Below are 17,380 nucleotides of genomic sequence, written 5' to 3' on the forward strand. Positions count from 1 at the left end.
TTTTTTGTTCTTTCTATGTTCCTAACTAGGCAAATGTAACAGCTTTCCAATTAACCCACTTTATCTCCAGTGGCTGGTTTCTCAGATTTCACTGAGGGTCACATGACCTGTGATGTCAGCTTCTCTCCCTGCTCTGATAAAGGTAATTTACAAGCTGTGCTGGCCACGCCCCCCCTTTACTGCCATCTACTCTCTGCTAGGATTCTTAACCCCTTCAGCTGCACAGCTCTGCAGGCAGTGAGAAGACAATGCTGGGCACTGGAGCTGACATACTAGAGAGAACAAGAAGATAGGGGGAAGATCCTGTGTGTATTAGCAGTGTCATTATACAAGTGGGACTTGTAGTCCTACACATACAACATGCTGCAGAGTCTACCAGCACTCAGGGCAGCTCTTGTAGCCACTCCCTTAGCAGTGTCATTATACAGCTGGGACTTGTAGTCCTACACATACAACATGCTACAGAGTCTCCCAGCATACATGTCACTCAGGGCAGCTCTTGTATCCACTCCCTTAGCAGTGTCATTATACAGCTGGGACTTGTAGTCCTACACATACAACATGCTGAAGAGTCTCCCAGCAGGCAGACATGTCACTTAGGGCAGCTCTTGTATCCACTCCCTTAGCAGTGCAGGGGGAGGGGCAGAGATTGTTTTTATTGCATGTAAACAAAGGGCCAGAAAAGAACCAGGGAAATGAGGAAATATATATATATATATATATATATATATATATATATAGATATATATATATATATATATATATTTTTTTTTTTTTTGCATAAAACTTGATTAGCTCAGTTATATATCAGATTTTCAGTGCTATATTATTTTTTTTTCATAACTCGGACAACCCCTTTAAGTTGCTTGACAAGCAACTTAAGCAGCGAGGAATCATAACTTCAGATGGAAAAAAAAATAAGAATATTCTAAAAAACAAATATATAGCACTATTTTATACAATGCTATATATTCGTTTTTGACCCACACCTGTATTGATTGCATATTACGCAATCATTACATTGCCGATTTTTCAAATAAAAAAAATTACGAATATTCTAAAAAACTAATATATAGCACTATATTTGATATAGTGCTATATATTTGTTTTTTTGAATATTCGTAATTTTTTTTCCATCTGAAGTCATGATTCATCCTTGCTTAAGTTGCTTGTCAGAGATGAATCACAGCACAAAGTCCCAAAAGGCGCATCGACAACTGCAACCAGCGAAATCATCGGAGAAGGTATTTACAGACAGGGTTTGAGCCTTAATATAGTGTGGGACGCCACACTAGGCACAACAACCAACTGACAGACCAATTTTATGTACCTTGCCAATAACAGTGACTGGCATATAACTTAAAACAAGGCAACAATTCAAACATACTATTAACTCTCCAACCAACGAACTAATTACATTGAAAGTCATTTGGGATATATCAACGGATTCACACTTTAGAGATTACAGAGTGACATTTTATGAGTGAATCACCTATTGGGGGATTAATGGATAGCAATATATGGTGGAGATGATTGTTGAATGACCATTCATTCTGCCATCTATAGTTTTGCACATTTCTACATCTGTGACCATTCACAAAAAACTACTCCAGGCCTGATTATTGGCTATTTACTGAGGAAATCCACATTTTTTACTGATGCGGCACCACAAATACAAGGAACTCCCCTCCCCACTAAAAGGGTGAAGCCATTATATGCACTTTACAATCTCACCATGTATTACCATTTTATTTAAGGGTAATACCCCCCCCCCCCCTTTCCTTCATATGATATTTCTTTTAAAGGGACATTTCTTAAAGTGATTTTATTATAAAGAAACCATTTTTATGATTGATGTTGAAATAAATGTATATTTTACCTCTATTGCTCTCTGTGTGGTCAACCAAGTGAAGAGTGCCGGTTTATTACATTTACATTTTATACCAAACCTCTTCTTCTTGGGTGAATCAGCTAAACCTTGAGCACCTACACATCGTATTGGTTGGGTGAGCCACCAGTAATCCACATTTTTTTCTCTATCCAAATTACAAATCTGCCACCAAATACAACCTGTTTTCAGCTATTGATCTGCTACTGATTTTTCTGATATGGATTTTAGCTGTGTGAACATACCCTGGTACTTCCATGATTGTGCAACGTGCCACCTCCCAAGGCTGATCACGTCTCAGGTTTATAGGAATGCCGAGTGGTGTTGTGCAGCCCCAATAGTTTTCTGTGTGTGTCACGGTGCTCCTACCTGGATACCGTCGATCCCCAGGGTTAGGCTCTGAAGCAATAAAGGGGAGAGTAATGGTAGAGGAGGAGAATAAATTGAATCCAGACCTTTATAAAGTTCAACAGCTTTACTTGAATCAACTTGCAGCCAGACAATATTCAGTCTTTCTCTTGGTTCCAGCAGGTTTTAGGGTAAACTGGCAGGCAAACTTGAATATTATGCTTTCTCTCTCAGCTGTGCTAAACAAGGCTTTAGTCTGGTCACTGGACTTTAGGGCTGTTCTGGTACCTGTGGAGTGGGTGGCCTTTGGCTGTTGACCCCTTCACAACACTCTGTCGATTAATCTGTAAGGAGTCAGGGCGATTCTCTTCTCCTTCCAACTCTAGACTAGACTAAGGGTCCATTCACACGTCCGTAAGTGTTCTACGAACACTGGCAATATGCATTCTGCAATTTGCGGACCGCACATCGCCGGCACTATAATAGAAAATGCCTAATCTTGTCCGCAATTCAGGGATAATAGAGGAATGGCACAACATGGAGCCATAAGAATTGTTTTTAAACATGGAATACAATTATTTACTAAAACCAATGTCAGGAGAGGGGGCAGGTCTTTTTTTTAAAAAACATGTAGACACTGTATATGTACTTTCCCCAAGATTACAAACTAGATCTAGATAATGGTAGGATAACAGGATGTAGAGTACAAGCTAGCAGGTTCAGGTATGGGCTTATGACTAATACTATACAGTATATTTAGTTATGTCTATGACTGTTTCTGAAACTTTTTAACAAGACCCGGTGTTACTTGTTATGCCATAACAGCTGTTATTTCTGTTGTTCTGAAAATCCGATCACAGATCATTTGATCTGGAGCCAAGTTTTTAATAAGGATTTTTTTGCTATTGAATAAATTACAGCTTTTAGAAAATTAGATTGGAACGGGTTCAAGTTGCTGATCAGTAGCCAGCTTGACTGTCTGAACACAAAAGCAGCAACAGTAACAAGAGATAAATGTTTGTGCTAGCTCCACAAAAGGTAGAGAAAATGAGGCGCACTAGTGTATCACACAATCTATTATGTAGGGAGCTTTATGACAAAATGCTTTTCATCTAGCACAATGATCCTAATTGTTATTAAGCAGAACTCCTCCTTCTGCCTCTCGGCTGTACACCACGTGTCTTCTGTCGGTTTGTTGAGCTGCATTATGTTATGTATTTCATTTGTGTACAAAATAACGTCCCTGAAATGGAAACATTACAGGTCCTTCTCAAAAAAATTAGCATATTGTGATAAAGTTCATTATTTTCTGTAATGTACTGATAAACATTAGACTTTCATATATTTTAGATTCATTACACACAACTGAAGTAGTTCAAGCCTTTTATTGTTTTAATATTGATGATTTTGGCATACAGCTCATGAAAACCCCAAATTCCTATCTAAGAAAATTAGCATATCATGAAAAGGTTCTCTAAACGAGCTATTAACCTAATCATCTGAATCAACTAATTAACTCTAAACACCTGCAAAAGATTCCTGAGGCTTTTAAAAACTCCCAGCCTTGTTCATTACTCAAAACCGCAATCATGGGTAAGACTGCCGACCTGACTGCTGTCCAGAAGGCCATCATTGACACCCTCAAGCAAGAGGGTAAGACACAGAAAGAAATTTCTGAACGAATAGGCTGTTCCCAGAGTGCTGTATCAAGGCACCTCAGTGGGAAGTCTGTGGGAAGGAAAAAGTGTGGCAGAAAACGCTGCACAACGAGAAGAGGTGACCGGACCCTGAGGAAGATTGTGGAGAAGGACCGATTCCAGACCTTGGGGGACCTGCGGAAGCAGTGGACTGAGTCTGGAGTAGAAACATCCAGAGCCACCGTGTACAGGCGTGTGCAGGAAATGGGCTACAGGTGCCGCATTCCCCAGGTCAAGCCACTTTTGAACCAGAAACAGTGGCAGAAGCGCCTGACCTGGGCTACAGAGAAGCAGCACTGGACTGTTGCATGTCATTCGGAAATCAAGGTGCCAGAGTCTAGAGGAAGACTGGGGAGAGGGAAATGCCAAAATGCCTGAAGTCCAGTGTCAAGTACCCACAGTCAGTGATGGTCTGGGGTGCCATGTCAGCTGCTGGTGTTGGTCCACTGTGTTTTATCAAGGGCAGGGTCAATGCAGCTAGCTATCAGGAGATTTTGGAGCACTTTATGCTTCCATCTGCTGAAAACCTTCATGGAGATGAAGATTTCATTTTTCAGCACGACCTGGCACCTGCTCACAGTGCCAAAACCACTGGTAAATGGTTTACTGACCATGGTATTACTGTGCTCAATTGGCCTGCCAACTCTCCTGACCTGAACCCCATAGAGAATCTGTGGGATATTGGGAAGAGAAAGTTGAGAGACGCAAGACCCAACACTCTGGATGAGCTTAAGGCCGCTATCGAAGCATCCTGGGCCTCCATAACACCTCAGCAGTGCCACAGGCTGATTGCCTCCATGCCACGCCGCATTGAAGCAGTCATTTCTGCAAAAGGATTCCCGACCAAGTATTGAGTGCATAACTGAACATAATTATTTGAAGGTTGACTTTTTTTGTATTAAAAACACTTTTCTTTTATTGGTCGGATGAAATATGCTAATTTTTTGAGATAGGAAATTTGGGTTTTCATGAGCTGTATGCCAAAATCATCAATATTAAAACAATAAAAGGCTTGAACTACTTCAGTTGGTGTGTAATGAATCTAAAATATATGAAAGTCTAATGTTTATCAGTACATTACAGAAAATAATGAACTTTATCACAATATGCTAATTTTTTTAGAAGGACCTGTATAACCTGAAGACATCAATGTAACTCATCATCTTGGAAATGTCTTCCTTCCTCTTAGATATTAAAGGGGTTGTCCCATCTCCCTATTTCCACTGTTTGTGTAACTCCCATTCACTACAATGAGAGTTACGGATACAGCGGAGCATAGGTCCACTCAGTTATTTCCGGGGAGCAGGCAGATGGTGCCAGTGCTTAGTCCTATCTCACCATGGGAACAGCAAGATGAGACAACCAGGAGCATCACTATAGGGGATGAAGAGGTAGCAGTCGCTACCGGGCACAGGAGCCTGAGAGGGCCCAAAGACCCTTGTGCCACATAAGAAGACACTGGTATTATACAAAGTGCATGCAGGTCAAGCTACACCTCTGGCTGTAGGGAAGGGATTAGGTCAAGTGTGCTGTTTCAATTTTTGCCTTAGCAACACGAAGGCTATGTGTTTCCCTGCCCCTGGCCACAAAGCACTGAGGGAAGGGGGACCCAAGCTGAACTCTTGCACCAGGGCCCATGAGCCTTTAGCTATGCCCTTGGAGACAACCCCTTAAAGATAACCTCCAGTAGATACAGGATATCATATCTGCCACCCCTGATCTATCCCGCATTATAACAATGTTGATCTCTTTCTTCCAGAGGAGTAGCTAGCGATTGAGCAGGAGGGTAGAGGGCCAAATAACATATGATGCCTAAGTGAGCCCCAAATCAGTTATAAGCGGTTGAGATTTAATACCAGAACTAGACATCACCATGAACCAGGGCTGGCATTAGAGGGGGCAAACTGTGCCCCGATCCTCTAAGGGGCCCCCTGCTTCAGTCTGGACAGATAGTTTGGACTCCTGATGGTTGAACAGTCAAGACTCCAGAGTGGGGAATTTCCCGGCTTAGGAGTCCCTGCTCTGACTGTGTCCACATATGGAGTCAGTGTTATGAACATGAATGGTCATTATTAGGTTTGATCGAGCACCAAAGGATGCTCGGGTGCTCTACAGTAGAGATGTCACGAACATAAAATTTTCCGTTCGCGAACGGTGAACGCGAACCGCCATTGACTTCAATGGGCAGGCAAATTTTTAAACCCACAGGGACTCTTTCTGGCCACAATAGTGGTGGAAAAGTTGTTTCAAGGGGATTAACACCTGGACTGTGGCATGCCGGAGGGGGATCCATGGCAAAACTCCCATGGAAAATTACGTCGTTGACGCAGAGTCGGGTTTTAATCCATAAAGGGCATAAATCACCTAACATTCCTAAATTGTTTGGAATAACGTGCTTTAAAACATCAGGTATGATGTTGTATCGATCAGGTAGTGTAACGGTTACATCCGCTTCACAGTGAAAGACCAAACTCCCTGTTTAACGCAGCGCAAACAACCGCAAGCAGTCCATTTGCACAACCGCAAACTCCCCCCATTTGCACAAGGTTGGATACCAAGCTAGCCATGTCCCGTTCCTTGTCCTCACTGATGTCATTGAAGGTCTCTTCCTCCACTCAGCCACGTACAACACCAAGGGTCCCCGAAAGGTGACAACAAGCCCCCTGGGACGCCTGCTGTGTTTGGTCTTCCACCTCCTCAAAGCCACCTTCCTCCTCTGACTAGTCTTCTTCAGACTCCTCTCTCTGCGTTGCCTCTCTCTACGTTATTATAAGGTGTGTTAAGTAGTACTATTCCTATCAGTTTAATCCCTGTTACGTTCCACTAGTATTATTAATATTATTATAAGGTGTGTTAAGTAGTACTATTCTTATCAGTTTAATCCCTGTTACGTCCCCTATCAGGGAGATTAAAAAGATGCTTGGTCGGTCCTCTTAATTCCCATTTGGGGCACTGCGCGTGCGCTGTGTAATGTACTGTGCAATCACAATATGTGTGGTGTGTTAAGTAGTACTATTCCTATCAGTCTAATCCCTGTTACGTCCCTATCAAGGGACGTGTATGGAATAGATTTTAGACAACCACAAAGAGTTGTCAATAGTTGACACACTCATGATATAAATTCTAGTCCTCTATGCGTCAATCTTGGTGTAGTGATGACTGTGCTCGTGCGCACGTTTGGGAGATTGCAGGCGATGGGGTTTTCAAAGTCTATGGTCGTGCTGAGGTAGTTCAGTGACAGTTAAGTGACCCAGAAAACAATGATTCTGCAGTGTGGGCCCATTGTTGGCCTAGTAGGCTTTAATGATCACCTTAGATGATCACAAAGAAAATTAATGTTTTTTCTATGCAAAATTATCCAGCCGATCGCTTTTGGTCTGTTCACAATGAAGCAACGACCTTATCAATCATCTGGGGTGTGCCAACATTGCCATTGCCAACACACTCATATTGGTGGTCGCTTCATTGTGATACGCAAGCCCCTTCACCACAGCAAGGTAACGATCACGAAGGGGAAGTGACACATGTATGTGCTTTTTTTTTTGTTTGGTTTTTGAAGCCACAGTGCAGCACCAGAGGCCAGAAAAATTAGGCATGTACACATGCCTGAAAAACTAGGTATTGTTGCAGCCGAAAAATGTATGTTTCCCAGGAAGAAAGTGCCCTAAAACATTGCGGCTTGAAACCTAGTTGGTGGCGGAAGGGTCACGCAAGTCATCCGGCATTCAGAGATAAAATACAGCAGCGTGTGGACCATTTTTAGCCCAAGGCAGCTCATCTCAGTCATTAGGCCTTTTTTAGTCGAATGTATCGCCCACTGTCAGTCCCTTCGGGATCCATCCCTCATTCATCTTAGTAAAGGTGAGGTAATCTAGACTTTTTTGACCTAGGCGACTTCTCTTCTCAGTGACAATACCTCCTGCTGCACTGAAGGTCCTTTCTGACAGGACACTTGAAGCGGGGCAGGCCAGAAGTTCTATCGCAAATTGGGATAGCTCAGGCCACAGGTCAAGCCTGCACACCCAGTAGTCAAGGGGTTTATCGCTCCTCAGAGTGTCGATATCTGCAGTTAAGGCGAGGTAGTCTGCTACCTGTTGGTCAAGTCGTTCTCTGAGGGTGGACCCCGAAGTGCTGTGGCGATGCGTAGGCCTTAAAAAGCTCTGCATGTCTTCCATCAACAACACATCTGTAAAGCGTCCTGTCCTTGCCGGCGTGGTCGTGGTAGGAGGAGGATTACTTTCACCTCTTCCCCTGTTAAATTCCCGTTGTGCTGTGACATCACCCTTATACGCTGTGTAAAGCATACTTTTTAATTTATTTTTAAACTGCTGCATCCTTTCCGACTTCCGGTAATTCGGTAACATTTCAGGCACTTTCTGCTTATACCGGGGGTCTAGTAGCGTGGCCACCCAGTACAAGTCGTTCTCCTTCAGCCTTTTTATACGAGGGTCCCTCAACAGGCACGACAGCATGAAAGACCCCATTTTCACAATGTTGGATGCCGAGCTCCTCATGTCCCGTTCCTCGTCCTCACTGATCTCACTGAAGGTCTGTTCTTCCCCCCAGCCACGTACAACACCATGGGTACCAGATAGGTGACAACGAGCACCCTGGGATGCCTGCTGTGGTTGGTCTTCCTCCACCTCAAAGCGACATTCCTCCTCTGACTCCTCTTCCTCAGACTCCTCTTCCAGCGTTGCCGCAGGTCCAGCAAGCGATGCTGATAATGCTGTTTCTGGTGGTGATGATGGTGACCACAACTCTTCCTCTTCCTCTTCACGCTCATCTATGGCCTGATCCAGCACTTTTCGCAGGGCACGCTCCAGGAAGAAAACAAATGGGATGATGTCGCTGATAGTGCCTTCGGTGCGACTGACTAGGTTTGTCACCCCCTCAAAAGGACGCATGAGCCTACAGTCATTGCGCATGAGCGTCCAGTAACGTGGCAAAAAAATTCCCAGCTCCGCAGAGGCTGTCCTATCACCCCGGTCATACAAATATTCATTGATGGCTTTTTGTTTTGGAGCAGGCGGTCGAACATTAGGAGTGTTGAATTCCAACGTGTCGGGCTGTCGCAAATCAAGCGCCTCACTGGCATGTTGTTTCAGCGCTGAATGTCTGAAAAGTGCGCCATGGCCATGGAGGAACGCCTGAAATGGCCACACACCTTCCTGGCCTGCTTGAGGACGTCCTGTAAGCCTGGGTACTTATGCACAAAGCGTTGTACGATCAGATTACACACATGTGCCATGCATGGCACATGTGTCAACTTGCCCAAATTCAATGCCGCCAACCAATTGCTTCCGTTTTCACACACCACTTTGCCGATCTCCAGTTGGTGCGGAGTCAGCCACTGATCCACCTGTGTGTTCAGGGCGGACAGGAGTGCTGGTCCGGTGTGACTCTCTCCTTTCAGGCAAGTCAACCCCAAGACGGCGTGACACTGTTGTATCCGGGATGTGGAATAGCCCCTGGGGAGCTGGGGGGTAGACCGTTGATGTGGAGCAAGACGTAGCAGCAGAAGAGGACCCAGCCGAGGAGGTTATGGAAGAGGATGGAGTAGGAGGAGTAGAGGAGGTGGCAGCAGGCCTGCCTGCAAGTTGTGGCGGTGTCACCAACTCCTCTGCAGAGCCACGCATTCCATGCTTGGCAGCCGTGAGCAGGTTTACCCAATGCGCAGTATAGGTGATATACCTACCCTGACCGTGCTTTGCAGACCAGGTATCAGTGGTCAGATGGACCCTTGCCCCAACACTGTGTGCCAGACATGCCATGACTTCCTTTTGCACAATCGAGTACAGGTTGGGGATTGCCCTTTGTGCAAAGAAATTTCGGCCGGGTACCTTTCACTACGGTGTCCCAATAGCTACAAATTTTTTGAAGGCCTCAGAATCCACCAGCTTGTATGGTAAAAGCTGGCTGGCTAAGAGTTCAGACAAGCCAGCTGTCAGACGCCGGGCAAGGGGGTAACTTTGTGACATCGGCTTCTTACGCTCAAACATGTCCTTGACAGACACCTGACTGTGGGCAGATGAGCAGGAACTTCTCAAGGCGAGAGGCGGAGTTGCGGGTGGTTGAGAGGGGGCAAGGAGGACAGCAGTGGTTGACGTGGCTGAAGATGCTGGACCAGGAGGAGGATGGTGGCTTTGAGTTTGTGTGCTGCTTTTACTCATGTGTTGATCCTATAGGCGTTTGTGGTGTGAGATCATGTGCCTTCGCAAAGCAGTTGTACCTAGGTGGGTGTTGGACTTCCCACGACTCAGTTTCTTTTGGCACAGGTTGCAAATGGCATCGCTGTTATCAGAGGCAGACACACACAAAAAATGCCACACTGCTGAGCTTTGCAATGACGGTGGTGGCAACAGCATGCGTTGATTGGCGTGCTGTCTGGCTGACCATGGGTGCCGATACATGCTGTCTGACTGTGCCACTAGCTTCTTGCGACGACCTCCCCCTGCTTCCAACTCGTCTTCTCCTCCTCTCTGTCTCCCCACCTGAACTTTCCCGCTGTTCTTCTTCTCTTCGAGCGGGCACCCACGTGACATCCACGGACACATCGTCATCATCAACCGCTTCACTTGTATCTGACAACTCAGCAAAGGAAGCAGCAGCGGGTACAACATCATCATCATCACACCGTACGTCCATGTGTGTAATGCTGCCTGACTGAAACATATCCCTGTGATCTACATCCTCTGGCAATAATGGTTGTGCATCACTCATTTCTTCCAACTGATGTGTAAATAACTCCTCTGACAGATCAAGTGAAGTGGCTGTGGTGCTAGTGTTGGTGGTGGCGGCAGGCGGGCGAGTGGTAACTTGAGAGGTGCCCGAAGCTGAGCTGGAGGAGGATGGTGCGTCAAGGATCCGAGCGGAAGCTGTAGAAGATTGGGTGTCCTATGTTAGCCAGTCAACTATGTCCTCAGAACTTTTCGAGTTCAGGGTACGTGGCCTCTGAACACTGGGCATTAGTCTAGGGCCAAAGGGAATCACAGCACCATGACGGCCCCTGCGGGGTGGCCTGCCTCTGCCTGTCATTTTTTTTTTACATCAGTTAAGTTGTACTATGCGTGCAAGCTACTGTGACACCAGATATGAGTTGCACTGGTGACACTATGCACTTGCAAGGCTGTGAGCCTGACACACACGCTGGCAGGCAGGCAACTGCAATTTGATTACACAGGAAAAAAAAAAAAAAGCAGACTGATGTTCTAGCCCTAAAAAGGGCTTTTTGGGGTGCTGTCCTTACAGCAGAGATCAGATGAGTCTTTCAGGACTGCAGTGGACACTGAATACACTTGCCTAGCTATCGATTTCCCTATTAAATCAGCAGCAGCTACACTGTCCCTCCTCTCACTAATGCAGCTTCCGAATGAATCTAAAATGGATGCTGTCCAGGAGGTGGGAGGGTCTGGGAGGGAGGGTCTGCTGCTGATTGGCTGGAATGTGTCTGCTGACTGTGAGGTACAGGGTCAAAGTTGATTCAATGATGATGTATAGGGGGCGGACCGAACATCGCATATGTTCGCCCGCTGCGGCGAACGCGAACAAGCTATGTTCGCCGGCGAATAGTTTGGGACATCTCTGCTCTACAGAACACCAGAGCACAATAGAAGTCAATGGGAGAACCAGAGTATTAAACCAGGCACCCCCTGTTCTGAAGAGGGGAGAGTGTCTGGTTCACAGGCAAAGATCAGAAATGGATGGAAACAGCACTGAAATGGTTCGGGAACAGCATGGGGGGGATGTCTGGATGCATCTTGGACTCCCAGGTCGCTGCTGGGAACAATGTTGTCAGAGTAGTACGCCACTTTTACAGACTGACAATAATACGCACAAAACCAAAGATAAAATCGATTTTATAGGAAAAATTGTTGGGAAACATTATTTCCTGTATATTTACTTGTATATAAAGTGCAAGTGCTGCCAAAAATTACAAGGAAGAGGCACTCTGATACAACCTGTATATCACATAAAGGAGGGCCTCATTCACATTGTGGTAAACTTGTTCATGTAGTGGGACTCCTACACTCATAAAGCCTATGTACTAAGTGAAAGGGCTGCCAAAAATTACAAGGAACCGGCACTCCAAAACACCCTTTATTACACATAAAGCAGGGCATAATACACACCGTTGAAAAATTATGATTATGGCATGCTGGTGACCCTCTAAAACATTAGGGGCGAGGGTCTGCTGCTGAGCTGACCCTCTAAAACATTAGGGGCGAGTGCCTGCTGCTGATCTGACCATCTAAAACATTATGGGCGAGGGCCTGCTGCTGATCTGACCATCTAAAACATTATGGGCGAGGGCCTGCTGGTGACCATCTAAAACAATAGGGGTGAGTGTTTGCTGTTGAGCTAACCCTCTAAAACATTAGGGGCGAGTGCCTGCTGCTGATCTGACCATCTAAAACATTATGGGCGAGGGCCTGCTGGTGACCATCTAAAACAATAGGGGTGAGTGTTTGCTGTTGAGCTAACCCTCTAAAACATTAGGGGCGAGTGCCTGCTGCTGATCTGACCATCTAAAACATTATGGGCGAGGGCCTGCTGGTGACCATCTAAAACAATAGGGGTGAGTGTTTGCTGTTGAGCTAACCCTCTAAAACATTAGGGGCGAATGCCTGCTGCTGATCTGACCAGCTAAAACATTATGGGTCAGGGCCTGTTGGTGACCATCAAAAACATTAGAGGTGAGGGTCTGCTGCTGAGCTGACCCTCTAAAACATTAGGAGCGAGGGCAGCCTATTAAGCATGTTTATATGATGGAGGAGAAGGAGGAGGAGGAGAAAAGGAAGATTGAACCATATACCCTTTTTTGTGGTGGAAGGGGTGCATGGGAATACAGTGTATTCAATACACCATAAAAGCCACATTTAAAGTGCCTTTATGTTCAGCCGCTTTCCTCTGGTGGGGTAGAGAAGTCAGGGGCAATCCAGGCCTTGTTCTTGTTTTTGATAACAGTCAACCTGTCAGCATTTTCAGTTGACTGGCGGATGCGCTTATCAGTTATTATGCCCCCAGCAGCACTAAATACCCACTCTGACAAAATGCTGGTGGCAGGGCAGGCCAGCACCTCCAAGGCGTAGGCGCCAGTTCGTGCCACGTGTCAAGCTAGGACACCGAGTAGTTGTACGGCACAGAGAGATCACTGAGGAGGCTGACAAGGTGTGCTACCTACTCCTTCCACCATCTTCCAAACATTTTCCCTCCTTGTGCACTAGGCCTTGCATCAGGGTGAGGGTATAGCGAGTGTCATGAAACTGTCCCAGGCCTTGGAGAGTGTTGCCCTGCCTCTGTTGGAACTGCTGTGTAATATGTGGTGCAAGGCACAAAGTTCATAAAACAACTGAGACTCAAATGCAGATCCTTGGTCAGTGAGGATCTTGTCAGGACACCCATATGGCAAAATGAAGCTTTTCCACAGCGCAGCTGCTGTAGGTTTGGCTGTTAAGCCCTTCACAGGTAGTGTTGAGCGCGAATATTCGAATAGCGAATTTTAATCTCGAATATCGGCACTTTGAGAATTCCCGAATATTTAGAATATAGTGCTATATATTCGTAATGACGAATATTCGTCATTTTTTTGCATCTGAAGACATAATTCCTCCCTGCTTCTTGCTTGTGGGCCAATGACATCATTGGCCCACAAGCAAGAAGCAGGGAGGAATCATGTGTTCACAGCAGATGGAAAAAAATTACGAATATTCTAAAAAAACAAATATATTGCACTTTATTGAATATAGTGCTATATATTAGTTTTTTTAGAATATCCGTAATTCTTTTTTCCATCTAAAGTCATGATTCCTACCTGCTTAAGTTGCTTGTGGGCCAATGACTCATTGGCCCACAAGCAAGAAGCAGGGAGGAATCATGTGTTCAGATAGAAAAAATGAAGAATATTCTAAAAAAGAATATATAGCACTATATTCTATTCACATATTACGCGATCATTACCTTGCCGATTTTCGCATTAAAAAAAAGAATGTAGAATATAACGAATATACGAATTTGCAAATATATGACGAATATTCTACAAAATATTTGCAAAGTATCACAAATTCGAATATGACCCCTGCCGCTCATCGCTATTCACAGGTAAAGCCACAACGAACTTGGTGTAGTGGTCTATAATCATCATAGCATAGGTGTCCCCGGATCTGCTGGGTTCCAGCATCTGATAGCCACAATTTCCAGAGGACTTTTACTCACTATTGGACGAAGGGGGGCTCGCTGATCATGTCTTTCTCTTCTGGCCACAGCACAGGTGGGGCACTCCCGACACCAGGCTTCGATATCACTCCTCATGCTGGTCCAATAGAAACGTCGCCTGATGGTGGCTTCCATATTTTGGGTTCCAAAGTGACCAGATCTGTTATGGTACGTGTCCATTACCATCTTGGCATCTCTCCGGGGCACCACTATCTGATGAAGATGCTCATAGGTGACCAGATCAAGCATTCTTCTGAGAAGTCTCTGTATGAAGAGAATTCTCAGTTGTTGCCAGATGCGAAGTAGCTCCGAGTCAGCTGTCCGTTGCGGGATTCTCTCTGGTACTCTCCCACTGGAAAAGTAATCCAATAGTTCTCCGATAACTCTACTCTCTGCTTGTAGTTGGAGCCAGAGCTCTTTCTCAACTGGAGGTGAGGGACCACTGGTCCTTGGAGCTTTAGAGGCTTTGGAGGCCTGATGCTCAGTGTGTAGAGCTTCCTGATGTGCAAATGGGGAGTAGAACATTGGCATTTCCACATCTTCTTACTGATTGTCTTTGGAAATTAGTTCATTCTGGGCAGGTAACCTGGATAAGGTGTCAGCATTGTCATTAGCTTTGCCTGTCGGGTACTTAATGGTAAAGTCGAAGTTTGCCAGTCTAGAGGCCCATCTTTGATCTATAGCTCCCAGACGTGCAGTGTTCAGATGAGCCAGTGGATTATTATCGGTATAGACGGTGAAAGGTGTGATAATCCTTGAACTTCTCAGTTACAGCCCAGACCAAGGCCAGGAATTCCAGTTTGAAAGAGCTTTAATTATGGTCGCTCCGCTCCGGTTCTCGTAATGATCTGCTGGCATAGGTGATGACTCTTTCAGTCCTGGCTTGTGTCTGAGATAGTACGACTCCTAAACCTTTCTTACTTGCATCTGTATAGTGACAGAATGGTAGGCTATAGACAGGGTAGGCCAAGACTGGTGGCTCAGTGAGTTTTTCTTTAAGCAGCTGCAAAGTGATCTCCTGCTCTTCATTCCATTCTACTAGTATTTTAGCATTCTGACTGCCTTTGGGATGACCCTTCAAAAGCTCCTGGATGGGCTCTGCTCTGTTGACCATAGTCCAAAGGGTGTATGCTGAAGACTTGGTGGTGCTCCTTGGCTAAATCCAACACACCTTTAAGTTGTTCGGCTGAGGTAGTGGCATCTCCAATGTGTAGTTCGGCCAACCAAGGTTGTTCAGACAGATCTTTGGCTGCTTTCGTTGTTTGAAGCAATTGCTGTGCAGCAGCATTAGGAGAATCCAGGACGTCTTGTAGACTGATATGATGTAGACTCGCCACTGTAAAACATTTTTTTAGTTCCACAGTTTCATCACTTAGATTGACCAAGTGTATGGGTACTCTTCCATGCGACACAGTGACCAGGCTCCTGGCGACTCGGACAAGAGGGTGATCATGTAATTGTAGGGACTCCACGAGGGCTTGGTGATCCTGACCTCGGACCCTGATGCAAGGTCGCCACCATATCAGGGTCTCTGCTCCAGGTGGAAGTCTGATAGGTTGAGCATAGCTGATGCAGACGTGGCAGATTTCTCCCTTTCTGTTACTTAATTTTTGTTGAGCAGCTAGCACTTGGAGGGTCTGGCTTATGACACGTTGAGTTGCCCTGGGGACAGTTAGCAGGGTTTTCTTCAAGGCTTCTTGCACTTCAGTGTAACAGTTCCCGATTACATTTATCCCAAGGACAACAGATTCTTCATCGTCATCTGGAACTTGGATCATGACTACTCCCTAGTGTAGGAGTTCAGTATCTTCGATCCATAGGGTGGGTTCCCAATAACCTAGGACAGGTACCATTTGGCCGTTAGTAGCTCTGATGTGGATCCAGGATTTCGGGGGCTGTGTTAACTGGGCTCCTTTCCGGCATATTTCGAATGCTGATCAGAGGATGGTACTTGAGATCTGGTGTCGATCAAAGCAGAAAACGTTACTCCGTTGATGCTAACTTCAATCACAGGTCGGCCTCCTACATATTTAGGCATGAAGGCTGGATCTTCGGGACCTAGTATTCTTCGTCCTGAGGGGCGGTCCTTGGCCTCAGGGGATATTTGTTTAATTGCCAGCAATTATCTTCAGTGTGTCCATACTTCTGACAATACCGGCATGTCGGTTTTCTGGTGTGTCGATGCCTGGGGTTTCACATCCTACCGGTCGGCCGACGTCAGTACTCTAGTGGACCGGGGGGAGGACGGTCTCTTGGCGTGGTAGTCCCTTTCTGGGCCTTGAGTTGCTGTTCCAGTCGCTCTAGTTGTTTCCTCATCCTCTACATATTTTCAGCTAGGAGGAAAACTTGGGCAGTCAGGGCTGCCACAGCATCTGGGACAGGTAATTTGGAAAGTTGCGCATTTAGTACTATGGCCTGTGGCTGGGTATTTGCGCTTGCGTTCAAATGCCTGGGGTAAGGACATTTGTGCGCTGGGACATGGAAGAGGATGTGGTTGCTGATGGTGCTTGCGAAGGTCCAGGTGCAGGACGGGAGGCATCCGGGCCTGCGCCTTCGACAGGGTATTGGCCAGCACATAACACGGGGGAAGAGGAGGCCGTGGTGTGACCTGCAAACACAGATTGTGGACCCAGGCGTTCGGCCCACCTATTACGGTGCTTTGATGCCATGTGGTGGATCATGCTGGTGGTGGTGAGGTTGCTATTTTTTACGCCCCTGCTCATTTTTGCATGGCACAGGTTGCAAATCATAATTCTTTTGTCGTCGGCACTTTCCTCAAAAAAGCGCCAGACTGCAGAACACCAACCCTTTGGCAAGGGAGATTTTTCTGCAAGGGTGTGCTCCGGGGAACAGTTGCGGGCCTGTTTGGTGTGGCCCACCCTCTCCCTTTTGCCACCCCACTGCCTCTTCCAGCCTGTTGCGGTGCTGCGGATCCCTACCCCTCTGTACTGCTGTCCTCGCTCGGTTTGCCACCTTCCCAGGTTGGGTCAGTGATTTCATCATCCACTTCCTCACTCTGCTCATCCTCCTGACTTGTTTATCTAACAACAACCTTAGTTATTGACAACTGTGTCTCATCCTCCTCATCAGCCTTTTGAGACACTAATTGCCATTCCCCACCGTCATCTTCTTGTGACTGTGGATGCTCAAGAGTTTGGGCATCAAATAAAAAATTATAGGGAATGTCACAGGTATTTGGGATGTGGAAACGTTACACAGGAGAAATACCGCA

This window comes from Bufo gargarizans, chromosome 3 (assembly GCF_014858855.1).
Source record: "Bufo gargarizans isolate SCDJY-AF-19 chromosome 3, ASM1485885v1, whole genome shotgun sequence".
Lineage (NCBI taxonomy): Eukaryota > Metazoa > Chordata > Amphibia > Anura > Bufonidae > Bufo > Bufo gargarizans.